Source organism: Pipistrellus hanaki, assembly GCF_964339955.1.
Source record: "Pipistrellus hanaki genome assembly, chromosome: 17".
Taxonomy (NCBI): Eukaryota; Metazoa; Chordata; class Mammalia; order Chiroptera; family Vespertilionidae; genus Pipistrellus; species Pipistrellus hanaki.
Window position 1 is genome coordinate 9,101,190 of NC_140519.1, and position 27,978 is coordinate 9,129,167.

The 27,978-nt window shown below is 39.1% G+C and overlaps 1 long non-coding RNA gene across 1 annotated transcript in view; it reads left to right on the plus strand.

Moving 5' to 3' along the window:
* LOC311612115 overlaps positions 1-27,617 on the plus strand; it is a 61,250-nt gene extending 33,633 nt beyond the window's left edge. Inside the window, exons 3-4 of the long non-coding RNA XR_014793229.1 lie at positions 16,630-16,713; positions 27,578-27,617. This is a non-coding gene — a long non-coding RNA (uncharacterized lncRNA). The remainder of the gene's footprint in view (positions 1-16,629; positions 16,714-27,577) is intronic.
* The last annotated feature ends 361 nt before the right edge of the window (positions 27,618-27,978 follow it).

A 27,978-nucleotide genomic window follows, 5' to 3' on the forward strand; every position in this document is an offset into this window, starting at 1 on the left:
TTTCCTCTCCCTCCAAACCTATCATTTATTCTTATCTGCCCTGTGTGTTTCTTTGGGATATTTTTGTGAAATATATCCTGGTTCAAGGCCCTCAGTAAACTCCCCTTTTGTGGCAGAGAACTCCAGGTGGAATGTCCTCTGTTGAGAACCACCAAGGTGTCTTTTGTTATGTTAGTTAATGAGGTAACTTTGGGAAATCACATAAGGATGGAGGCTGATTTTCAGTAGAGCCAACCATGTGACTGGAAGGTTGGAACTTTCAGTCCCACCCCTGACCTCCCAGAGCAGAGAAGAGCTGGTGGTTGAATCTATTACCTGTGGTCTATGATTTAATCACAAATGCCTCTGTGATGAAGCCTCCATTAAAAAACAAAATGTGGGGGTTCTGAGTGTCCCCGTCTGTGAATATGTGGAAGTTCTGTGAGAGTGGCACCTAGAAAGGGCATGGAGGCTCCATACACTTTCCCATATACCTTGCCCTGTGTCTCTCTTTCATCTGACTGCTCCTGAATTATATCTTTTTACCATAAACCTGTGATCTAGTAACATGTTTCTCTGGGTTCTGTGAGCTGCTCTAGCAAATTAATCAAACTCAAGGAGAGGGTCTTAAGAACCTCCAATTTGATCGTCAGAAGCACAGGTAACAACCTGGGCTTGTGAGTGGTGTCTGAAGTTAGGGAAGGGAAGGCAGTCTTATCAGATTGAACCCTTACCTTATGGAATCTGATGCTATCTCCAGGTAGGTAGTGTCACATTGAATTCTATTGTGGAACCTCCAGCTGGTATTGAAGAATTACTTGGTGGTGTGGAAACATTGCAAGGCAATCTCACAAGGCTGATGGCTATAAGTGTGGGGTGTGCAGGGGGTTGGGAGAAGAGAAGGTAGAAGACAAAATTCCTCACTTAGCTTCCCTACAACCATTTGCACTTCTGTGCCTTTCTGTGTTTAGGTAGATTGATTTCTGCGTTTTCTAACATGACTATGCCAAGAGTCAGGGGCCAAGGGTCCCTTGTCTTATGACACTGAGTATGATAATTGATACCATTTCAGTACTTGTTATGATTGAATCTGATTTTAATCCTCACTCTGAGATGCTGTGCTGACTCAAGAACCAATCAAGGAATGTGAAAGAATTTGGTAGGTTTGCCAGGACATTCTACATCTTATCTCACAAGTTACTGACAGCCGTGAGGAGTGGATTGAGCCACGTAGGGGTGAGTGACAGTGGAGTCCATTTAATTAGTAGTAACAAATTTCAGTAATAGAAGACATTTATATAATAACAAAGACTGAGTAGTAAGGCTCTATAGCTGTGGAGTGCTGGAAAGAGTAGGAGAAAGAGAATGTCCAAGACTTTGTACATAATAATGATTCACTTCATTGAATTTTTGGTGTTGTTTTGATTGGGCAGTTATATCTTTCAAAACTGCCACTGCTTATGTGTACAAATGAGATCAAATAATATCTAGGGTTCCAACAACTGTTAGCCTGTCCATTAAAGGAATCATATTAATATGAACCATACTAGGTATACCGGTTAATAATGGCGAATTTTGTAATCAAAGAAAACGTGATAATTTCAAGAGACACATCAGAAGTGCTTTATTCAAAGTAATGTCGATCACTAGCTACACATTTCCCTCATCTTTCAGGTCATTTGTGGATACTGTCCCAATAGAACTTTTGAGGCAAACCATTCGGAGACCCAATTTTCCACTTCTTCGTACGTTTTAAAATGCTGCTCAGAAAGTGCATGTGCCATCGATCAGAACAAGTGGTAATCTGAAGCAGCAAAGTCTGTTGAATATGGCAGGTGGGGTAATACTTCCCAGGCAAGATCTTTTAACGTGTCTTTAACTGGTTTTGAAGTGTGTGATGGTGTGTCACCATGAAGCAAGATTACTTTGCTGTGTCTTCTGGCCCATTCTGGTCTTTTCATGATCAAAGCATGGTTCAAATTGATTATTCATTGTTGGTAATGATCAGTATTAACAGTTTTACCTGGTTTTAGAAATTCATAATACGCCACATCTTCCTGATCCCATGAAGAAAGGTATTATCTTCTTTCTGAAGCGATTTGGCATTACAGTCAATGTTGATGGTTGACCTGGATCAACCCATGATTTTGTGCATTTGGGATTTTCAAAATAAGTCCACTTTTCATTGCCAGTCACAATTTATTGCAAAAAAGACTTTCTTTTGTGCCGTTGAAGCAACATTTTACTGATGACTTTACAGTTTTCCATTTGTCTTCGGTGTTGATTTGACACCCATTTTCCTTCCTTTAAAATCTTTCCATTGCTTATAAATGATCAGAAATTGTTTGCTAAGCAATGTTTAATATTTCTGCAAATTGTTTTTGAGTTTGACATGCATCTTCATCCAATAATACTTGTAATTGTTGGTCTTCAAACTTTTTTGGTTGACCTGGATGTTCTTTGTCTTGCACATCGAAATCATCACTTTTAAAGTGTTTAAACCAGCGTTCATAAGTATCTTGAGATAGAGCATGTAAGCTTCTCAAAGTAGATGATAACTTTCAGTAGCACTTTTCTTCAAAATAATGAATTAAAACTTCCTGCAAATGCTCTTTTTTTGGCACAAAATTTGACATTTTAAGTGTAAAAATATGTATCATGTTAACATCTTCAGAAAATTTGACATATGAAGTTTTGAAGCTTGTTGTCCATACACCAAAATAGCATACATATCAAATTACATATATATCAACATATGTGTAACTCCAGGTATTGAAAAAAATCTGCATTATTAACTGGTACAACTAGTATGATCTTCTTTTTTTTTTAATATATTTTATTGATTTTTTACAGAGAGGAAGGGAGAGAGATAGAGAGTTAGAAACATCGATGAGAGAGAGTCATCGATCAGCTGCCTCTTGCACACCCCCTACTGGGGATATGCCCGCAACCAAGGTACATGCCCTTGACCGGAATCGAACCCGGGACCCTTCAGTCTCCAAGCCAACGCTCTATCCATTGAGCCAAACCTGTCTTGGCTAGTATGATCTTCTTAAAGTCATGCTATTTTGTTTTCTGGAGTCTTTCTCATGCTAATGAGCCATCTCTCTACTAGGAAATGATGCCCTCTAAAACACAAGATAATCAGCTCTGCTATGGGTGTTCCTGACAATGGTATGGCATCTTGTTATGAGGATAAGGGGGAGTTCTGAGTGCATTTGAGAAATCAAAAGTAACCTACTTGTGACTTACCCAGCTCAAGTTGATACCACTATCTATCTTACATTAGCAGGACTTTTGTTGCCAAATGACACATGACTTCTCTTTTCCATTTGTCCCTACTTGATGACTGTTACCATTTATAATGAATGGCTTATAAACTCTTTGCCAAAGAATAAGGAATGATTTTCAAATTCACATTTACAAATGAACACACTGTAAAGATAAAGGGGGAAGGATGAGAGAACAAATGTTCGCATGATTTCCCTTCACCAATAATCCTAAAGTCTCCTTTTTTCCCCTAAGTGGCCTCTTTCTCTTTCTGAGCATCCAAATTCTACCAATTAGGTGAGAATTATAGCCTACCTCATCCATGAAGCCTTCTCTGATCATTCCACCACCATTCACTCCATCTGTCCATGGGAAAACTGGAGCAGACAAGGCATAGCTCATCACCTAGCTCTAGAATTTATACAGCCTCTTTTCTGTGTGACTTAGTCTTTTTTCTGTCCATATTGAATAAACTTGAATCACAAACCAGAATATAATGAAAAGGGGGTATGAGACATAGATTTGAATTTCAACTCCACCGCTTAGTATCAGTATTAGTTAAAATCGACTAAACAAACTAACCTGTACTAACACTGGCTTATTCAAATAGGGATTAATTTCCCTCATGTAACCAAGAGTCCAGAAAAGGTCACCTAGGGCTGGTGCAGCTGTTCCCAGATGTCATCAAGACCCTAGACTCCTCTTGTCCAATTGCTCCTCTCTGCTAAGTGTACTTGGATTTCGTTCTCATGCTTGTAGCCCATGGTTGCATGATGCCTGCTGACTTCTAGGTGATAGTGCTTCTTGGTTTTGTGTTTCTGTTATAAGATGGAGAAACCACTATAGATAGAGAGGTAGGCAATACAGGAGAGAAGAAGGATATAATTTGAAGAATAAAGCAGACATTTATCTTTCCTCCATATGCATATAGAATCTTCTATACCTTATGTATCACATTTAGTACATTATAATATACTTACCTCACCCACTGTACTGGGATATGTATAAAATCAGATACCCATGCAATGTTCAAATTTTATCCTCTGTGTTTAGAACCATATAGAGCACACAGTTCACATGCAACTGTTGACTCATTGAATTGAACATTTGAAAATTTGAAAAGCCTAAACCCTTTAAATATCATTCTTAATTAACTTAAATAGGAAGTGTCTAAATGTTATGCATTTTTTAAAGTAGTAATAACATTTTCTACCTACTGTGTAAATGCATCTTTCTGTTGGTGTGGGTCAGAGGGGAAGCACAGATGTTTCTTGCCATAATTATGTTATATAATTAACAGACCTAGATTCAGGTGGCCCCTAGGACCTCTCAGCTTGTCAACTCATTATATAAATAAGAAAATCCAAATTAATACATACACAGCCCAGGAGTTCATATGCACAATGAGATTTTGAGACATCCCAAGTTATCTTTAAGACTTTCTCCTTTATATGTCTTTCTTCTCCTTTGAAGTATCTGCTGTGAAAGATGATTAAAATGCAGCTTATTGGATTGGAAATCAAATAAATCAATGTTGTTTTCTTTAAAGCTAGATTTCTCACAAGGAACAGTTTTTACAATATGTATTTATCTTTCATCATCTCTAGTGGATGGTTCTTTACAACTGATGTGTCGAGGGTCAGTGAAGAATGGGGGAAACTCTTCTTACTATTCATCTTCGTGGGGCCTTTATTACGTGTTGCTCTTTGTGTTGTTTGTGTCCTTCATGGTGGAAATGACAAGCAGCATTACAAGAAAGATCTGTCTGTGGCTTGCTTTCCTGGAGCACTGGGGGAAGGTAAAAAAAAAAAGTGCTATTAATGGAAAATTATCATTTTCAGAATTCTCCATAGATGCATTGAATCCAGACTGGCATGAGATTTTTTAAAAATAGTGATTAGTGAAAAGAATCTTTAATGTGAGCCAGTGCAGTACTCACTTTGGGGGAATTTATGATTTTGAAGATCTCTGATTCTATATCAAGGAGCTTCAATATGGCTAAACTACAGCAAAAATACCAAATAGACTTTCATACCAAGTATGAGGGCTTCAGCACTCCCATTTCAAGAAGGAAATATTACAATAAATAAATTACAAAAAAAAAATACAATAAATAAAATTTGGCCTCCAGTCCTAAATACAACTTAGGGTTTATCTATTAAAATGGAGGGGCCTGTTGAAACTTTTCCAAGATTTCTGTAAATAGAATTACTGTCAGAAAATCAAGCCATTCTGAAATCAACACATTAGAATTTATCAAAGTTCTTACTCAAAGTCAACTTTAAGTGGTCCCTTTGGGAAACTACAAACTTACTCCCACAGAGTTGTCATAATGAGGACATTTGGGCTTCCCTCTTTTTGAATTCTCTTTAGAGCATGAAATGCATCCTTTTAAGGAGCTTCTGTGGCAGCAACAAGATCTTCATGCTCAAAAAGGGGATTTATTTTTTATGTTTATTATACATTAGAAAATATCAAAAGCCACCAAGAACTGAACTTGAACAAAAGGCTGGATGACTAAGGGAGGGTCACAACTCTAGTCTGACTTTGACTTTGTGGACTGAATTACTGAACAATGCTATTAGAACCTGGTCAAAAGGTGACTGCCCAATGAGAAGTCACAGTAATAGCCTCATTGAGAAAGCCAACAGGAATAATTATGTGGCCTCCTCAAGAGATGGACTTTGCACCAAAAAATGTAATCATAAGTTTGACTCCAGGCTATGCTTGTTGAAAAGCCTTCCTGTTCATTCATTCATTCACTAATTTAGCAGTGTGTTCATCAAGCATTATGGACCACCTACCAAGTTCTGACCACAGTGGACATTCAAACCAATAGGACCCAGTTTCGTCCATGGAGTGTTCACAGTCTAGTTGGTGGTATAGAACTTTTAACGGAGTATTACAGGAGCAGGGAAAGCTCTTTGATAGAGATATGCAGAGGCATCATAACATGAGATTCTGACCAAGAGAGTCAGGTTATGATAACCTATTTTGAACCCTGGATACTTTTGGTGACAATATTCTATCCATGTTACACATCATTGCTAGGAGACTTAAGTGATTTCTATATGACTCCACTGAGAGAGGACAACTAGAATCTTACACCTGATCTCTCCTGAACTTCACGCTATGTGCCTATTTCCTTTGCTCATTTGATTCACTGTAGCAGCAGTATATAAGTATAATAGTTTATTTAGTTTTATGAGTCCTTTTAGGGAATCATCAAACGTGAGTGTGCTCTTGGGGAGCCTTAATACAAGTGAATAGTTTTTTTCACAGAGCCTCCCTTCCTCCTTTAGTCCAAGTGGTTTGCTGCTTCCAAGCTACCCTAGAACTTGCAGCATAGTCTGTGACATATGTATGATTTATATCATTGTTCGTTGTTGTTGTTTTTTTACCTGCCTCATAACTGGGTACTTTATCAACCAGACTCTTAATTCTGCAGGGTCTTGCTTATATCTTATACTTCCTGTAGGTCCCACATCACCAGAGCTGGGCATACAGTGCACTCTCAATGTATGCTTGCTGCAATACAGGGAATGTCCGGCTGTTTGTGCGAAAGTCAGCATGGTGGGGGGAGTGGAATTATTGCAATTAATCGATTGAATGTGTTAAGGAGGGACAAACCAGAACCTTTGCTTTGGTATAGAAGGCAAACAAGTTGGAAAGTAAAAGAATCAAGGGAGCTGAAACCGGTTTGGCTCAGTGGATAGAGCATCAGCCTGCAGACTGAAAGGTCCTGGGTTCAATTCTGGTCAAGGGCATGTACCTTGGTTTCGGGCACATCCCCAGTAGGGAGTGTGCAGGAGGCAGCTGATCAATGATTCTCTCCCATCGATGTTTCTAACTCTCTATCTCTCTTCCTTCCTCTCTATAAAAAATCAATAAAAAATATATTTATATAAAAAAAAGAATCAAGGGAAATTAGGCAAATATGAGAAGGAATCTTTCTAAAACAGAAAAGGGAAAATAATAGGACATCCATAGCAAAGAGAGGCAGAGATTATAGTGGATATTGCAGGATAAAAGTTGCAGTGAGAGAAATGAAATTACATACCAATAAGCCAGGTGCTGGCAGACAGTTGTGCACTCGATGCAGGGCAGGGATGGTCTCTGTTTTGACAGATCAGGAGGGAGGATGCCGAGAAGCATGAGAAACATGAACTGCCTTGGGCCCATGGCTAGCTTTGGAGCTCTTGAGCATTGTAACGCTATAAATGAGATAAGAATTGATTAACCAGAGGTGGAAGAGTAAAGGGAGTTTCTGGTAGGTACACATTCTAATGAGGTCAAATCTGGATTACAGGGCAGGATATCACAGACTAGAGTGCATTTCAGAGGCTTCCACCCCAAGTGCAGACTGAGAGAGAGTTTCCCTGTGCCTATAAACATCATGTTATTCTGATGAAGCTCCTGTGTGTGTATGTCTGACACTGCCAGCCTACCAATCACTCTGCAAGTGAGCCAGCATTTTTCTTCATTATTTAGGGACCTCACTCTAACCTAGTATTGATGTCCTGTTTCTATTCAGTTCAACAAAGACCTACTCAATGTCAGGTACCATAAAGCAGATGGTCAATTCCCTGAACAAACCCCTAGATCTTCCCCAGAAGGTGGCCACAAATAGATCACCTACACCACATCTCCTGAGGGTATTCTCCAGCAGGGGGCATGCGTGGCCAGCTCAGGGCACAGGCTAGTGCAGAGGAGTCAACTCCCAGGAGCCATGCTTAACAAACGAAAGGTTCAAGTGGATGGACAAATACTCCAGCTTCCTTGACCCTCAATGGGACAGGTCTGAAATGGGTTCTACAGAATTTATCACATCCTGCACATTCACATACCTTTTATTGCATTTAACTCTCTTCCTTATCTCATTCTGCATCTTTAACAATGTTTTCTGGGATTCATTCCCAAATGAACTACTTTCACTCTAACCCTTGACTCAAGGGCTTTTTTTTTTTTTTTTTTTTTTTTTAGAAACACAGCTAAGGCGTCAGTCTGGCATGAATGATAGTAGAAAGAACACACAACATTTGTTGTGTGCTTACTGTAGCTAAAGACTTCTTAGGTTCAAAGGTATGAGCCCCACTTAATCCTCACAACAACCTATCAAGGTAGGCATTATATTATCCTTATATTATAAGTGGGGTAGGTAAGGTTGAGAGAGATGAAATAGCAGAGCACTAGGTAGGAGCTGGCAGAGCCGAGTGTTTAATGGAGGCCTGTCAAATTCCAAATCATACCCCTTTCTACTGCAACAGACAACATTTCTGATCAGTGGTGCTGTTTGAGACCAGTGGTTTTTCAGGGTGGATGAGAGGGGAGGACATAGCAAGCCAGAGAGTATTTCAGAGGCTTTCACAATCAGCCATTCTAGAGGAATCTGAATTGGCCATGTCATGAAAGTGATCAGGGAAGAGTTGAATGCAAGACTGGGGAGTCAGGAGTGTCAGAACCTACTGGGAAGGAAGAGAAGGAAACTGATAAGATGTCCCTAAAAGAGAAAGTTGGGGCAGAATTTCCAGGTGGAGGAACTGTCTCCCTCCCATGATCCTGAGGAAACTCTGGGCACTACAGGGAATAGATTTTGCAGATGAACGTAGGAGCTGCATTATTAGATAACTTAATGCTCTTTTGCTGGCTCTCCCAACTGCACTGTTGGAATCTCTGGCTAAGGTGCATCCTCAATGAAGCAAAAATAAAAAAAAGAAAAAGAAAAGAAAAAAAAAGAAATAGTTCATTCAGAACTCATATTATGCTCTTCAGGGATGGAAACTCACCAGAGTTAGGGGCTCCATCTGGACGCTGACTCCAAGAGCCCCTTAAGTTCCCATTATGGATTGAGCAGAAAAATTAGGGACGTGTGATTTCTATTGCAAAATGAGTGATCCTTACAAATCTTGAATTCTCGTTCTTGGTAACAGCTGAGGTTGACTTAGAATCATAAACTTAATAATGATAATATTCCACAGGGAATATCCCAGGTCAGGTAGATGATTATTACCCCTAGATAGTATGTCTATTTCAGAACATGACTGAAACCAGCAGTAGAGAAATAAGGTTTCTGAAGAGAGGGCCTGAAAAAATTTATGTAGGCAAGACATCAAAACTCCTGCCATGCATAGAAGGTATGAGGAAAAGGATTCAATCCTAACAGTGTAATTGGAGTGAAAGCCAAGACCCACAATTTAGCAAGTAGTGCAAATAGAGCATGACTTAGGTAAAGGATGACTCCTAGGTTGGATCACAGCAGCAAGATAATTGTTACTGATCCTCCTAATACCCTACCAGCCCCAATAGACTCAGTTACATAGACCCGAGGAAGAATAAAAGTTGAAAAAACCTACAATTGCCCACTCTACATTCCACTTTAGTAAAATCTCAGCTAGGATGACATGGCATTAACTCTCAACCCCATAGGATCCCTACCTCTATAAAACTTGTATGTTGTACCTCAGGGTAGGGTCGAGATCCGAGATCCAGTCTACTATTATAGTTGAGTATATTCTCATATGAGATTGAACATTAAATAACTTATTAATTTCCTAATCATTATATATTTTTATTATCTCTTTTCTATCATGAATATTTCTAAATCCAGTAGTCCCACTCATTATTCCTAGTTTCACTTTCCACCTGTGGTCAACTGTGGTCTGAAATATAAAGTGGAAAACCCCAGAAATGAATAATTCATAAGTTTCAAATTGCACACTTTTCTGAGTAATGATGAAATCTCGCAACATCCCACTCCATCCTGCCTGGAACGTGATTCATCCATGCTATACTGTATACATTTCCTACCCTTTAGACAGCCAGTAGTGTCTCAGTTATCAAATTAACTGTCGCAGTGTCACAGTGCTTGTGTTCAAGTCACCTTTATTTTACTTAATAATAGCCCCAAAGCACAAGAGTTCTGATACCGGAAATTTGGATATGAGGAAGAGAAGCTATAAAGTGCTTCCTTTTGGTGAAAAACTGAGTACAGTATAGTAACTTATCTTGAGAGAGTCCATATTTATATAACTTTTATTATAGTATATATATTATTATTCTATTTTATTATTTTAGTGTGCCTAATTTATAAATTAAACCTTATTATATGTATGTATTATAAAGAAAAAATGATATATTTATAGGGTTCACTACTGTCCACAGTTTCAGACATCCACTGGGGGTCTTGAAGTGAAAAAGTCTTATAAAAATAATAGCTACCATTTACTGAGTGCAACTTGTATGCTGGACTCTATACTAAGTCATTCTTTTCTCTTTTTCAAGTCTCACAACAAAACTCTAAAATAGAAAACATTATTTCTATTTTACATTTCCAGGAGCTGAGATCTGGATTATGTAAATAATTTGCTTGACATTACCAAAATAATAACCAACAGAGTGATATGTAAACCACACCCATTTAACCACATAGCCTTTTTCTTTCCTTTGCTACTTTATATAAATTATCATTCTGAAAATGCTACAAATACATGAAATTTTCATTAAATATCTATACCTTGTAACACTTAAAAGAAATAAAGTCTATGTGTCATCTATTTGGGGATAATATATTGTTTTAATATGTAAACAGCCCACTATCAATGAAGAGAGGAAGTTCTTGAGAAAAAGTGCAGACAAAACTTCTCCATCAAAATTCTAACCTAAGACTTCATTGGAGAAAGCCAATTTGATTTCATTGAAATGGACAATAAGGAATGTAAAAAGGATTTGGTGTGGGATTTAGGTGGACAGGAAACAGTGCATTCTGAATGTGTGCTTAACTTCAAAGAAAAAATTGTCAATCAGAGTTCAATTCCAAAAACATGAAAGAAAGCCGAAATACCATCTCAACAAATCTACAGAAACTGACATGTCCTTTTGAGAACAATCATCACAGTACAAATACCAGAGGATATAAGAGCCTAGAAATGTACATCTGAATGTCACAGGGACATTCATATTTTACAAAAGTCATCTCTAAAATACTGTCTCCCAAATGACAGAGTGATACTTGGAAAAGTGAAGGTCAAACTTTATCTCATCATCTCACATATTTTCAAGACCCTGGAAGTTAAAATAGATATAGGCCACAAGAGCTTTAAGAAGGGGACTAGGTTCTTTCCTTAGCTACTTGTCTTGAGAGCTCAACTCCGGGATCTCAAGGTCAAGGGAAGATTGTCAGGGATGTATCTAAAGAGAAGCTCTGGGCCAATAAAAATGTCTTTCTGGGCCACTGTTTGGGATCCATTGATATACAGGACAAGCCTAAAAGACATGTGATTTAAGTTATGACTATGGCATCTGCACTTCCAACTCCATATGGCATTGAGCAGATTAGTCACCTTCTTTATATTTGGTTTCCCAATCTTTGAAATAACCTGATAATGTAAAGGCTGCCAAACTCACATAATCTCCAAGAGGACCAATGAAATAAAGGGTGTAAAAGTACATTGTAAAATAATATGCTTCATATGTAAAATAGTTTAATAACTCTTTTTGTTCCAATTTTAAAATTTTTTAAACTCATTTTAATTAGAATTCTAGATTACCATCAAAAGAACCAAATGTGCTTATAGTTGCTCAGGGTTGAGAGCAGATTTTTCTAGGGAGGAGCCTGGGAGGGAGGCAAGAATGGGTGGGGACTCCTGCATTTTATTATTGCTCTTCAGCGCCTTTGATTCTTTCAATATTGCACATTTAATTCTAAGTTAACCATCCACAGATAGTTAAGTATCAATCACATCACCCCAATTCCCTTTCCCCCAGATACATTTATGTCACTATTATATTTTTTCCAATTGTTGACTGACTTTTACATTTAAATACTATGTTTGATCCTTTATTTTTTTATTCATCAAATATTGATACTAGCTCAAGGTTGATAAATACATTAGCAACCTTGCCTTCCTTTTACTTTTCCTCCCCCACCCCAAAGTCCACTCATAAATTCTGTAGTTTATGTTTACATTGCCAAGATTGATAGCATTTGCATTTTGTATCAACATTGTTCTAAGTATTAACTACTACAGAAATAACATCCTTAAGACTCAACTCTTTTAGCATATTGGGGATTCCTAGGCATCTGTGATCCTCAACAAGCATGTAATCAAAGGGCAAAACAAAAAGGGGGTGGTATGTATGCTTGCCCTCCATGGAGTGTAAAATTACTTAACCAACAAAGCTGGATTACAGATGTGATATTGAAGGGAAACTTAAATGCCAAAAACATTCTTTTCCCCCAGAAGTTCAGGACAGGGATGTATGGAGCACTGTACATGAACAGTAAAACTCTACAATTTTGTCTAGTCCAGGTTGCTGGCCATGAACTCCAGACATGGTGCAAAGTATGTATTAAATAAGTCAGGAGGTATCTGTCTGCTCACCTACACTTTCTGTTGCACAGTAATGACAGGTCCATTACATATGGTACATCAGTTACACTTCCTGGTGGTTGGCTCTTCCAATCACTGCCTATTTAATCTTTCCTGTAGAACCGATCCATCTAAAAACAGCCATCTCATCACTTAGTGAGTTATATGATATCTAATCACTGGAGTGTGTACCTGAAACTAATATAATATTGTATGTCAACTATTGAAAAATTAAAAATGATTTAAAAAATAAAATATAAATAAAAAGTTACCCTGGACTCAGTGTCAAACCCCCTAGCGTTCTCTTATCAGCCATAATTAAGGTTTTTCTAGATACAGCACCAATATAAAGCTGTTTAGTTGGCATTTGCAAATTTGTTAAGGATTAAGGATTTCATCAGTTGTAATCTTAGCAAATTTATACATGTAATTCTCAGCTGCTTTGTGATCAACAGAAGCTTTTCCACCACAGATTATCAAAAAGCACCATGACATTTGCTAATTTTCTGCATCCAACTTTCTGAATATTCATACTCACCTTCAATGTTTACTTCTTCATGGAATAGCCTGGCTTATTTTAGGATTAGCAAGCAAGTCAGTGGCAAACATCCACTTTATTGTTCTCCAACCTAGGGAAGACAGATAGAGAGACAGCATTTCTTAATGGACTGCTATTGTGTGCATATTATTTAAAAATATTTTAAATTATATATAAGTCCACCCATACACACACACATAAATACAAGATATACGTATATATCTTGCCCTACCTTGTGTGTATGTGTGTGTGTATATCTTGGCCCACCCTATATGTGCTTATTTTTCTGTTTCAACTACAGTGTATTTTTTTTTATTTTGTATTGGTTTCAGGTATAGAGCATAGTAGTTAGAGAAATCATACAGTTTACAAAGTGTTCCCCCTGATATTTCCAGTATCCACCTGGCACCATACATAGTTATTACAATATTTTTATTGTAATCCCTGTGCTGTACTTTGTATCCCTGTGACTGTTTTGAAACTACCAATTTGTACTTCTTAGTCCCTTCACCTCTTTCATCCAGTTCTTCAATCCCCTTCTTCTCTGGCAACCACCAGCTATGTATTTTAAGGCTAAAAAAAAAAAGAACTGTACAAAAATATTATACTCTAGTTAGCAGATTTTCAATAGGAATACGAATTGACTTAAATATTATTTAAAAAATAAGTATTGACTTTGTATTCTAAGATTAAACACAAAAGGAACTATACACAAATATTGTGCTCTAGTTACTAGGTTCATTTTTCAGAACGGCATATTTGGCAATTTTGAAACTACTTATGTGTGCTCTGGAATTGAGCAAATAAGTTAATATATCATAGACAAAAAGAGCCAGGTTGGTTACTGCTGGAGAAAGGAGTTATAAACAAGAAAAAAGGGAAAACTCTCATGAATCCTGTGGCGTTCCACTGGAATTGGATATATCAGTATAAACTCATGGTTTTAAAATACATATATGCAAATTGATAGGATTCTAAGCACTGGCATCCTAATAACCAATGAGAAGCTCTTAATTTCCAAATGTCATCCTCCAAGGCTTAGAGAAATGGTTGATTCAAGGGGCTGCAGCAGGGAAATATGAATTACTTTGGTCACTGGGCTGGGGCTAAAGGACTTGCCAAATTCTCTTCACCATTATGTGCCCAGTCATTAGCATAGTACCTGCCTCTAGTAAAGACTCAGCAAATATTTGTGGCTGAAATCGGTGGATTTTAAGCCATGCTCAACACAAGATTTGATTGATGCCCCTATGACTGTTAATGTGATTAAGTTTTCCTTCTTCTTCTGAATCATGAGCATATCTCTAGCTTACAAATGTACCTTTGTCACTTCTGTCCTCCTGTAGAAAACAAGAGTCCTGACACCGAGGAGCATCATGCTGTGAATCAGCAAGTTGACAGTCGTTAACATGGAACTTAGGCATTTTCCCATTTTATTAAGTGTTGGACAATGTGTGCTGTTTACGAGGCTATCAATGAAAGTGGCAGGAAAGCTGCCAATGTGTTTCTGAAAATCTATTTCAATCAGCCTCATGTGGTTCTGCACCTATTAACACATCCCTTTGAGATTCGATTTCATTCTAAACTCCATCCATTCAAAATCACGTGAGTCAAATTCAACACTAAGACATTTCATCAAAATATTCCAATTAATTTCAACTAATTTTATTTCAGTTGGACAGTTTTAAGCACTGAAATTAGTGTCATTCTTGCAAGAGCATACAAGAACTGATTTTGCACCCATCAGATCCTTGGCTTTTCACTTCTCCTACAGAGGATCTCTCAGCATGTTCACTACCACAGCTCTATAACTTCTACAACATCTGCTCCATCCCTAATCATTTGAGAGGGTCAATGTGTTGCTATGAGCATCTTCGTCACCTCCCCATTAGGAGCCAGGGTCTCTGCTTTCAAATATTAAAACAGAGAAGCCAGAGTGGTCTCAGGGAATTTTATGGACCACATGAGAGCAGATAAGAGTAGACATGTGGCTCCTAAAATGTAACTCAGTGCAGTTTACATGGCATTTTTCCCACATTAACATCTTCCATTTCCTCCCACTTTAACCAAACCTTATGCCATTGCAACAATCTATTTTCCATGATGAAAAGCTTGACCCAATAATTAACATTTTTCAGGCTCTTTGACTTGGTGTGTGAAGGAATTCTTACCTTTTTTTGTTTGTTAATTCTCACCTGAGGACATTTTTTCCATTGATTTTTAGAAAGAGTGGAAGGAATGGGGAGAGACAGAGAGAGCGAGAAACATAAATGTGGGAGAAACACATCAATTAAGCCTGCAACCGAGGTACATGTCCTTGATTGGGATCAAACCTGCAACCCTTCAGTCTGCAGGCCAATGCTCTATCCACTGAGCCAAACCAGCTACGGTGGAATTCCCACATTTTTAATTCCTCTATGTAGAAGAAGAGGCCATACACTTACACTTCCTGCCCAATAGCAAAGTTCAAATTAAGCTAGGCTACACCAGACACGTGCGTCTGGATGACAATGTGGTTTTAAGGGGAGGGAGGGAAGAAAGCATCACACCAAATTCACCACAAGTGACATGAAAGGTTCTGAGCCATCAGTGGAGGACATCCTGATATTGTCTCAGGTCCAGCATCGAAACCATAAAAGCTGTGGTTTCTATGACTACCAGTGGTAGCAATAGGGTCTCAAGGGGGACAGTCCGGGAGGACCATTAGGATACTTTCTTTCTATATGGTCTCCGGTCATTGTTTTCTGACCTTCCCAGAGATTATTCTACAGTGCTTAGACAGATGTATAAAGAAAGGGTTTTAGGAAATGTAAGAGTGAAAGCAATGAGGTACCAGCTAGGAAGCTACGTATTGGCATAATCCAGGCAAGAGATTAACCTGGGCTAAGGTGGTACCAATAAAGCTGATCGATGTTCCTATGCTTGGACACTCTGAGTAATGCTGACTACTAAGAATATGGAAACAAAGGGCCCAATCTATTCTTGGAAAGCCTAAATAGTGGAAAAATTCTTCTTTAAGCAATTTGACAAGGCATATCAAGATTGTAGAAAATACCCATGTTCCTTGGTTAGGAAATCCCACTCTGAACAGTTTATCTTAAAGAAACATTTTAACCAAAAAAAAAAAAAAAGAAAAGAAAAAGTAAGTGCATTGTGGCATTAATTTTGAGGGTAAATAAAACCTTTAAATCTGGTCATAGAGAGATGATTTTTTTTAAATATGGTACTGTAACTCAGTGGATTTCTATGCAGCCACTAAAAAAATTAAAGTATGAAAAAACAATTCATCATAGAAAATGTTTGTGTAGAATATAAAGCAAATAAAGATCGCCGTAAAAGGTGGGTTAGCTTATATCTGCTTTCTTAAAGTAGGTCAGAATGTGAGCAAGGTTTGAAAAGGAACATGGAGAAATAATTACTGTGCTAAAAGGGTTGAGGGTGTGGTTGTATTTTAATTTTCCATGCATTTCACAGGCTACTGATTTCCATTTTGGCTTCTGGGAGATTTCATGTTCCCTTGAGAGTGGTGCCAGACCCAGGAAATCAAATTGCTCTCTGGTAAGTAAAATATAAACTTCCCCAATAAATTTCACCATAACCCTAAATGAATCAGAGGAAATTGCTCTTCTTGGGCATCATAAGTCTTTCTACAGAGCCCAAGGCCAAGGATGAAAAGGTACAAATATAAATCTGGAGACAAATTTTGAGGCCCATATGTCATTTTAATGTATTGAAGTAAAGAATATACTCTTCCAACACTTGTTTCTCTTCCCTTTTGTAATTTCTGCTTCTTGGTGGAGGAAAAAGAAAAAAGAAAAAAGAAAAAAAAAAAAAAACACAGCTCACTAGATAACCCTTCGCATTCTTCACTGGTACACAAACAGCTCTAACATGGCATAATAGAATCTCAAAGAGAAGTCAGTGAGGTCTGTTGAATGTTTTGCCCCATGAAAACCTAAGTGTAAGATTTCGTGGGGACAACCCACACCCCTACTGTAAAAGGATAAGAAACAAAAGCCTACAACCCTGGGGTAAGAGCACACGACGCAGGCTGTTTTCAAACAGAATTGGGATGTTCCTAAAATAAAATCAAGAAGGGACGCGGCAAGACTCATGGTTATCACAATTGTCTTCCCAAATGCATTGCCTATTAAACTGGAGCTCAGGATTCAGAAAAATGTCTGGAAAGAATGCCTGTGGTTTTGAATTTCAGGCAGAGACAGTTGAACACAACTACAAATGTAGTTGGCATATCCTGTGACGAAAATAACTGCTTTTTTTTTTTTTTAATAATAATGGGAATAGTGGTGCATGGACGGATGAAGGGAGCATCCTGAATGCCTTTGTCACCCCTAAGGAACAAGTGACAGGAAGCAGTTTGGAGAGGGCTCTTGAGTTGGGAGCCTCTCTGTAGGAAGTTTCCTGTTTGCCTGGCTTCAGTGTAAGCTTAGAAGCTTCCACTGTTCAAACCACCTAGTGTCATAGAACCAGGGCGAACTCTGCTTTCCTGGATAAATGCTACGGACCCTCCCCACATGTAGAGGAGACTAATCTACAAAATGTTTTAAAAAACAACATCTTAACACAATTGTCTGACAAGCACATGTGTGGTGGGAGTGTAAGTTCATACATGCTTTGTGAAGAGCTGCTTGGACATGTTTATTTAATATAAAAGTGTACACTCAGCAAGTCCGCTCTGAAATGTATCCTGCAGGTATGCTTGCACTTGAAAAAAATGACATACATATACTGCAGAATTATTTGTAGCAGCAAAAGTTAGGCAGCAACCTAAATTTCCATCCACAGAGAATTTGTTAAATAAATTGTGGTGCAGCTAATAGCAGTGAAATAATATACAGCCAACAAACAAATGAGAAGGTACTCTATGTACAAATATGGACTAAATCTTCGAGATATATTGTTAAGTAATAAAAGCAATATATAATGTATATACAGTAAGACAGTATGAATCCATCTATGTGTGTTTGAATATGCATTTGAAAACTCAGAGACTATCCCTGGAGGCATGCACAAGAAACTAGCAACAGAATTTATCTCTGGAAAGGGGAAGGGAAATGGGTGTCTGGGGAATAGAAATAGGAAATGGAGCTTTCTGTCTTGTCCCCATTGCCCACCCCCCATTCTGCTAAATTTTGCATTAGTTGGTCCAAAAAAATGATTCCTTAAACTATTGCATCAGGAAATTGGGACTAGCCCAGGGACAGGGAATGGGAGGTTTTATTTTTTATTGTAAGCTTACTTCTATATCATTTGACTTAATGTGTGCTATTTTTATCTTGGTTTAAAAATTAACCATAAAAATAATTTTAAATATTCTATTCTATTTAAAACACTCTATCCCGCTATTCAGTTGTTTGTGCCAAGTTTTAAGAGTAGAAAATATGTCACTGGAGCTATAATAGTGACAAAATATTCAGGATATTATGGGAACAAAAAGAGAGATCAATTAATTCTGCAGTCGGATGGATGGTTACCAGGAAACGAAGGGGGGGAGGGAGGCTCAGGTTAAACGGGCCCATAAAGAGTGTTAAATTCACCAGACAGACACCTACCCAAAAGCTCTGTAGGCATGGGGTGCAGCCTAGGCAAAAGCACGGCGATGCACAGAGCAGGTCATTTGGGGAAACCACAAGTGATCTGGTGGGTGCGAGGGTAGAAATGGCATGAAAGGCATGGCTCAACATCAGCCGGAAAGGGGGAAAGTGAGTTGGAGGGAATATACCAAGGGCCTTGAATGCCATTACTCAGGAATATTGACCTTGTTTAATACATCAGTGGATCCTAAACCTAAGTGGTTATCAGAATTAACTGGGGGATCTTTGTAAAAATCCTAATTCCATGCCCTTCCAGCATACTAATTATATCTGACTTTCTGATGGATAGAGCTGGGAATCTAATTTAAAACTAACATCCCTCAGCCTCAGCCAGCCCACAGATATTGGGGAAGCATCAGAATTCCACTTACAAGCGCCATTCTATGTGCAAGGAGAAAGAAATGGAACCGGACGTCGCACTAGGAGGTGATTAGGAATTAATCATATGTACAGTCTCACTTTTCGTACCTGTCAGGCTGAAAATGAAGATCTCTGTCCAGATTCTTAAAATTCTGAACTCATTCTTGCCCGGGCTGTGCCAAAGATAGGACAGGAATGGAACTGGGAAGAAAGTAAGAGAAGAGGAAGAGCTGCATTTTAATCTGCTCCCTTTCCTCCCTGCTCCTCTCTCCAAGCACTCTCATTGTGTTCGTGCCGTGAATGCCTGGTCGGGAAGAACATGAAAGATGCCAGGACAATCAAGCACATGTATTAAGGTTTTCCTTAGAAGCAAGGACTCTTTTTCTGTCTGTTGTTGAAATAGCAATAACTGCAACCTATCACTGCAAGCCCATGTCCTGGGCAGCAGGTTTTATGTGACCTTGAGGACAATGTGTTCAGTTGCTGTCATGAGGCCCCAGGCTGATGTTAATGACATAAATGATGCTTGCCAGAAACTGTGCTCATGAATTCCTCCAGGATCCTCCTCCCACTAGATGTTTTGCTTTGTTGATTTCACACATACCTGCTGAGCACAGAGGTATGCCCTCAAGGATGTCACCCTTCCCTATTGATGAAGAGATCTGTGGTTTCTTCATCCTGCCCAGCGTCATGTCAGAAGAGCCACCACAAAGTGATAGCAACCCCAAAGGCAGGTCTTCAGTAGAACAATCCCGGCTGATTTCATTAAATAGAGAATATTACATTTGAAAAGAACCTTCAGTATCATTTTGTCCAACCACTTTATCTATAGATGACAGAACGAAGATGCAGGACAATAATTGATTTGTTCAAAGTTATACAGGGGGCAGAGGGCCAAACTCAAGCTGAATTCAGATGCTCTGACTTGCACTCTGAATCTCGTAGGCTGGGTAAGGGCAATTTCAATCCCAACATCTTAACTAATCTGCCTGAATAGAATATGAGTGGGGCTAGGCATTAGATTCACTTTATCTCTTGAGGGAGGTGAGGCAATTTGAGAACTTTAAAGTTACTGGGATATGATATGCTGACACACAGGAGGGATTCTACCTGTGTGTCACATGCCTAATTCTACCACAGTTATTGAGTGTCAATGATGAATGATAAGTAATACAGTAAGACTTTATACTTGAATATTGCCAATTATCAATAATGAAGTGGTTAAATGTGCTTATTCTCATCTGTGCTAGCTCTGAACCTATTGTCTACCCATATTCCTTCATCCCCTTCTCTCTCCACTGCATTGTACTGAGACCTTGGAATCATTCCCCCATGCAACTCTAGACAATGACTGTCAATCCATCTAAGATGACATCTGAGTGCATGCATTTTGCTCATTTGCCTTCCTACATCAAAACCTAAAATAGAATGGCTTAAAGGATAGAATAGAGAGGAAAAGCAAGAGGAGTGTTCTACTGGGTAACACAAAAATGACTGGCTGTCAGACTGCCCAGAACCAATTCAATATGATTCACTAAATGTGTACTGGGTGACAGCATCACATGGGATAAGGGATATATTGACATGATTCAACATCTTCAAATGTTGCCACACCAGAGTAGGAAATATTTCTATAAACAGAAAAATGTTAAACACTATAGTAGTGATTGTAACTGAATAAGTGCCATGCCTTTGGATAGGGATCATGACTATATTTATTTTCTCTGTTGTATACCCAGCACTCGGCATCATACCTGACATCGACTAGGAACTCAGTGATATCTGTGAAATGGTTGAGGCAGATATAAGAATACTTTTTTTTCCTGGATAAATGTACAAAAGCATTAAGGGAAAAAAATCAATCTTTCCCTGAATCTTGCAAAATCAATAAGAGTTTTCCAGATGAAGAAGCATGCATGAAAAGAACTCTTATTTATAACTTTCCTCCAATACTATGATGAAAAACAAAATCAGCCATTTGTCCTTCCTTTGTTCGTAGATAAGATAACAATCATCCGTGACCCAAATGATTTAGGAGTGCTGAAGGCATATATAATAAAGTGAAAGGAATAACTATGTTTTCATCATAGCTGTTGTAATCCATCTTTATTTGCGGTAGATACCCTAGAAATGTCCCCAAATCAATAGTGCCCCCAAGATTTCACCTGAGTACGTGCTCTCAGAGCCATCTTTTATTGGGCCTCTTTGTGGAGTACTAATTAAAATCGGTTAAGGTGACATGTCCTTTACTGGCTGGGTTTTCCCAGTGCAGAACAAAGAGACAGAAGAAAAGACTTGATGGGTAATAACATGCTACTTGTTTTTACTCCGGAAATCACAGATGTCTGTTTCTAATGGATGAACAACTGAAATTTCAAAGCACTTATTTCAAGCATAACTAAGTGCCTTCCATCAAGCTGAGACGTTCAAGATTTGATTAGCATGATCTCTTCTGTGGTTGTGCTTGAGAGAATTCATTCCTCATCTATATGAAGAATGTCTTCACTCTTCCTTATCTTTGAACTTCAATAAGCCTTTGATTGCCCCTGCCCCCATCTTTTGCCCTAAGTGACAGACTCTTTTGTATGGTATATTAAGATTGTGTGCTAAATTGTGTGTCTACAGCGAGACTGTAGGTCCAAGGCAAATATAGTGTGTTTCCTTTATGTCACACATGAAAGGAAGGAAAGAGGACAAAGAGAATAAAGGAGAGGAGAAAGGAAGGGAGGAAAACAAGGAGAAAGAGGAAAAAGGATAGAAGAAGAATGAGATATGCACGTGTTATAGGTGGCAGGAATAGCACCAGGTGTCTGACTGGGAGGGGGGCAGGGGGCAGAACAAACCTGGGTTCAGCAATTTCAGTACTTGGGTTCTGGCTAGGAAATAATTCAGATCAAGATGCAAACTGTAAGAGAACATGTGTTGGGTAAATTACAGAAGTAGAAGCAGTAATTCTTAGAAGAAATGGGCTTAGGAAACAAGTTATGGCGGTAAAGGAAGGGCCCTTGGAGCTTGGGGGTGGGGAAGCTAATGGTAATGTGCCTGGGGTGGGGGAAGGGGAAGGAAAAGGGAAAGGAATGGGTGAGCTCCCTAGAGAGAGAGACTGGGTCCTCCATCCCAAGGGTTTTAAGGGCGGAGATTTAGGAGAGGTTCTCGGGAAAGGTCTTAATAGAATATTCAGCAGTTTTTCAGGTGTGTCCTTTCAGGGCCTGGTCTCCACTGATTGACCAGCCGGCAAGGGGTCCGTGAAGCCGGTCCTAATGTCTGCAATGGCTGGTTTGGTTGCTTATCTGGACCTGGAGCTGAGATACAACTGACGCCTAGCTGTTGTCACGAGGGAGGAAAGGTCAGGGGGTCCGAACATCCTGTGGAAGTTGCTCTGTGAAAACCCCTCCTCAGGGACAGCAGTGGGCCGCCATATTTTATAACATCAGACTCTGACTTTCCCCCCATTCCTGGAGCATGAGGGACTGAGTGGAGTTTCAGCATCTGAGGCAGGGCCATATTCTGTGTGAAAAGATTAAGCCATTCAGATTATTTTCATTATTTGCCCTAGAAAATAAATGAGAGAGTTAAGTGTGAGTCATGAAAATTAAAAAAATGAAGAAATTCTCTGTTAAGCCACAGAATAGAATGCATTTACAATACATGTAGCCCAAAAGGACTTACATATGGAATACACACACACACACACACACACACACACACACACACACACACACAGGCTGGGACAAAAGTAGACTTATAGTTGTTCATATGGAAAATAATACAATAATCTCTCTATTTAAAGAGGTAATATGCAAATTAGGCCAGGATGCTGACAATACACAGTGGGGCCCACCCCAGCAGACACAGCATGCCAGCAGTCCCACCTCACCTCTGCATGGGAGCTGCCTAGAAAACACCTTTTCTGACTGCTCATTAGCTAAGCTCCCTGTATGCCACTGGCAGTGTTTTTGGTAACTTGAGTAATCAGAATCCAAGAAGGTGATCTAGGGTTTTTCCACCTCATTCCTGGAAAAAAATAAATAAATAAAGATCCACTGCCAAGAAATGTCATATTGTTCCCTAGCCGGTTTGGCTCAGAGGATAGAGCCTTGGCCTGCTGACCACAGGGTCCAGGTTTGATTATGATCAAGGGCATGTACCTAGGTTGCAGGCTCCTTCCTGGCTGGGTCCCAGGTCAGAGCTCATGCAGGAGGCAACCAATCAACCAATCAAAGTGTGCCTCTTACATTAATGTTTCTATCTGTCTTTCCCTCTCTCTTCCATGCTCTCTAAAAATCAATGGGAAAATATCCTCAGGTGAAGATTAAAAAAAGAAAAGAAAAGAAAAGAAATGTCATCCTATGAAAGACACATCTTGAAAATGCCTAAAGAAAGTTGTCATTTTTTTCGTGTGAAGGCACTGGAGTCCGTGTTAATGAAAACACTTTGGCAGCTGGTAGTGGCAGCAGTAGCAGGGTGATGGGGGTGGCACCTTCCCCTGATGATCAGCCCAGTCACCTCCCGCAGAGGGAGGCCAGACTGCAGCTTAAGCCCGCTCCCCTGAGAGCTGTCAGTAGGACATCACCTGAGAGCTCCTGGACTGTGAGAGGGGGCAGGCTGGGCTGAAGGACTCCCCAGTGCATGAATTTCGTACACCGGGCCTCTAGTTAATACATAATAATACAAGAATAAACCCTGTGTTTCACATACTCACAACTATAAACCTACCCTGTATAGGAGAAAAAATCAGGCAACATGATAGATAGTCAAAAGATTTACATAGGTACTTGGCAGAAGAACATATTCTACATAGAGTGACCATAGAATGTATAATATCATCCAAACTGACTACTTTTGAGGGTGAAAGGGGCCTACTCAGAATTATCCCACAACAACAGGAGTAAGCCAGGCTGACCTAACCTGAGACCTACATTAGTATGGTAATGGCTTTTGTCATAAAAGCCAAAATCCTCTTTCTTCAGATTTCTTTGGGTTAGCAAAACCCAATACTAATGTGGGTCTTTTGTGAAAGCCAGTGGCATAACTTTCAGAAAGTGGCGGACACCTGCCCTGACCTTCTGATGATGTTTTGGAAGGAGGATCAAAACTGGCATGAATTTCTTTTTCCTTCTTCACAATTTCATGTATAGAAAATTTGTTCTTACTCTAGATCTTAGCCACCTCAGCATACTGTTCTTCTTTCTTTATAAGTCAAGATCTTTCATCTTTTCATCTTAAAGGAAGCACTTTATGGCTTCTCTTGGGCACACCTGAATTGCCAGCATCACTGTTCTTGCACGTTGGGTCCATCATTAAGTAAAACAAGGGTGACTTGAACCCAAGCACGGTGACACTGTGACAGCTGATCTGATAACGACAGCTACTAAGTGACTAACCAGCAGGGAGTGTCTACAGTGTGGTAAAAGGATGATTCTCAGCCCAGGCAGGATGGAGTAGGACTCACAAGATTTCATCATGAGCTGAACCCGGTTTGGCTCAGTGGATAGAGCGTCGGCCTGTGGACTCAGGTTCGATTCCAGTCAAGACCATGTACCTTGGTTGGGGGCACATCTCCAGTAGGGGGTGTGCAAGAGACAGCTGATGGATGTTTCTCTTTCACTGATGTTTCTAACTCCTCTATCCCTCTCCCTTCCTCTCTGTAAAAAAATCAATAAAAAATAAAAATAAAAGATTTCATCATGTTACTCAGAGCAGTGTTCAATGTAAAACTTATAAATTGTTTATTTCTGCAATTTTCATTTAATACTTTTGGATCTTGCTTAACGATACGGAAAGCAAAACCACGGGTAAAGAGGACTGTTATAATCAGTTATTTCTCCAGGAGGAGTGAAAAAACTTACATAGAAAGAACTATCAGGTTGAGCCCTGAAGAACGTCCTCCAGTTCACTGAGAGACAATGAAGGACATTCCAGATGAAGAGAACACCATGGGGAAATTGGGGGCGCGCAAATGTATGCATAATTTGTCCATTCTTCTCTTTCTCAACCCAGTCAATTAAAAGTGGAGAAAATGTGGGTGACCCACAGACCACAAAGTAAATACCTTACTAGTCTCCAAAATCAGCTGATAAGTTCTGTCCACACAAAGTGAAAAGGGTTGGAGAATTAACCAGATGCTACATGCTATGAGATAAAAGTATCTGAGGATTAAGTACCCCGGCTTACTGCTCTTCAGAGATAGACCTCGGGTTGAGTTGCATAGAGCCCTAGGGCAGTGGTCGGCAAACTGCAGCTCCCGAGCCACATGTGGCTCTTTGGCCCCTTGAGGGTGGCTCTTCCACAAAATACCACGTACCCTAATTAAGTTAATAACAATGTACCTATCTATATAGTTTAAGTTTAAAAAATTTTGGCTCTCAAAAGGAATTTCAATTGTTGTCCTGTTGATATTTGGTTCTGTTGACTAAAGAGTTTGCCGACCACTGCCCTAGGGTATGTCCCAGAGGGAACACCACAGAAGCCACCCCGGAGTGAGAGCAGAAAGGAAAACAATGTCCCAGGGTCTCCAGTCCTGATATAACCAGAACTGCTCCTCTTTTATCTATTTCCTGTATTCTGTTTAAGATTTTACCAAGAAAGTCATTTCCCATGTAACAGGGCAGTTATTCTACTTTTTTTAAAATAAAGTTTTTAAACAATTGATCTATAAAGTACAAATTCACAGAATAATCATACAGCCACTTATTGCACTCTGGGAAGACACAGTTTAATTGCTGTTAAGTAAAAAGAAAATTTGGTTGATTTTTATTCCTTTGAAATTATAATCCACCTGATTCTAGTCTATGGTGAAGTAACACCTACTTGTGATTGTCAGAGAAGAAAGCCCTCTATCACAGTGGTCTGGGAGATGAAGGAGCTTGTCCAGTGCTAATTTTGCTTACCTCTCCTCACTCTCACATCCTGCACTGAGGGGCGGATACTTTGCTCTGGAAACCATGAGCCTCTTCAAGCCTGTCTCTTGGTTGCCATGCTGTTTTGGGCCTGGGTGTGAGGAATAAAACATGATCTCATGCTCTGCTTTCAGATTTCCCCATTTAGTCTCAGTTCGTGACTTTATTTGCATGTATTTACATTCTTTATTTCATTTATGAAATAAGTCGAGAGATTTTGCAGGCCCACTTAATGTGCTAGCATGCAGGATGCCCAGGCCATTTCCAGATAGTGTGCATATTCAAATGATTCATTTCCTCTGTTCTGTCCTTCAAATCTCTTAGGATCATAGTTCTTCTTCTAGCAAATGGAATGTTATCATTTTTAGAAAAGCAATTTTATAAGTTCCTGAAGCAATGGATATATGTGTGTATGTCATTAAAATTGACCAGATACGTATATATGTGTTTGTATATAAATATGTTTATTACATATTACACATTATATATTAGATATATGTATAATTTGACTATATCACTTGTAAATAAAAGACAGCAATCTTCAAGTCCCCCCCCCCCTTACTTCCTAGTTATAAGACCTTAGGTTCCTGGACTGTAAAGTAGGAGTAGGTGTTATATAAATCACATTGACAGAGTTTGTATAAAGATGCATCATATTTGTATGACAGGATAGCATGCTATAATTGATCTTCATTTCCTGCCATTGTTCTTCCATAGCTTTGACCATGAACTGAGAAAATTAATTTTAATTAACTCTTGTTAGAATTGTTATATCCAGGTGAGTACTGTTTTTCCATGTGACTACCCTAGGTCGGTAAACTCATTAGTCAACCGAGCCAAGTATCAACAGCACAATGACTGAAATTTCTTTTGAGAGCCAACTTTTTTAAACTTAAACTTCTTCTAATGCCACTTCTTCAAAATAGATTCGCCCAGGCTGTGGTATTTTGTGGAAGAGCCACACTCAAGCGGCCAAAGAGCCGCATGTGCCTCGTAAGCCGCAGTTTGCCGGCCATGGCATTAGGAACCGGAAATGTATTTCAGTCGTCTTTGTTCAACAAAATGTATTGTCTACCACTGTCTGGTATAGAATGAGTGAAAATTCAGATATGATATATCCCTATAGTACTGGAGAGGAATGTAGCATAGGGCAAAGGCATCGGTTCTCCAGCCATACTTGTCAGAGTCTGAATCTCAGCTTGGCCATTTGCTGGCTCTGTGTCCTTGGGAAGTTATTTCACCTCTATGAAATAACTCTCACCTCCTTTGCTGTAAAATTAAGGAAATAATAGAAACTATTATTGTGAGAGTTTATGAGTTTTAACCACTGAAGACAGTGCCTGGCACATAATAAACATGACAGAAATAATAGCTCTTAGTAGTATCCCCTTGAGAAGGTGATATTGAGACAAAGGAGAGTCTTCAAAATAGTAAAAGAATGAATAAATGAGTGGCCTATATTCCACTCCAGGCACAATTCTATCCTTACATTCAGTTATTACCAGTGGTCATGCTAACCATCTGTTTTTTTCTCTGTGCTCATTTCAGCTCGTCCAAGGCAGTGGCCATGAACATGACCCCACAAAAAAGCAGTCAGCAAAAAGGTACTTTTTAAATGATAATTCAAGTGTATGAAAACAGCTAGTTTTCAAACATCGCTGATAAGCATATAAACTGATGGAGGAAGTGCTCTTCTCTAAACTTATCCCATAAAATAATCACAAATATGTCCCGGAATTTACATAAAGGACACTCACCTTCTCTGAGGGGGGTAGGACTTGGGTCCTGCTGAAGCCTGAGGGCTATTGGATACCTGCCAAAAAAGCAAGACAGCTCAATGTACATTTTTGCCGTTGACGTATCTCAAAAGCTCTGTAAGAAAGGTTTAAATCTGCATTTTAAAGATAAGTAAAGCAGAAAACACAGTGGTTGACTTATTTTCCCATAGT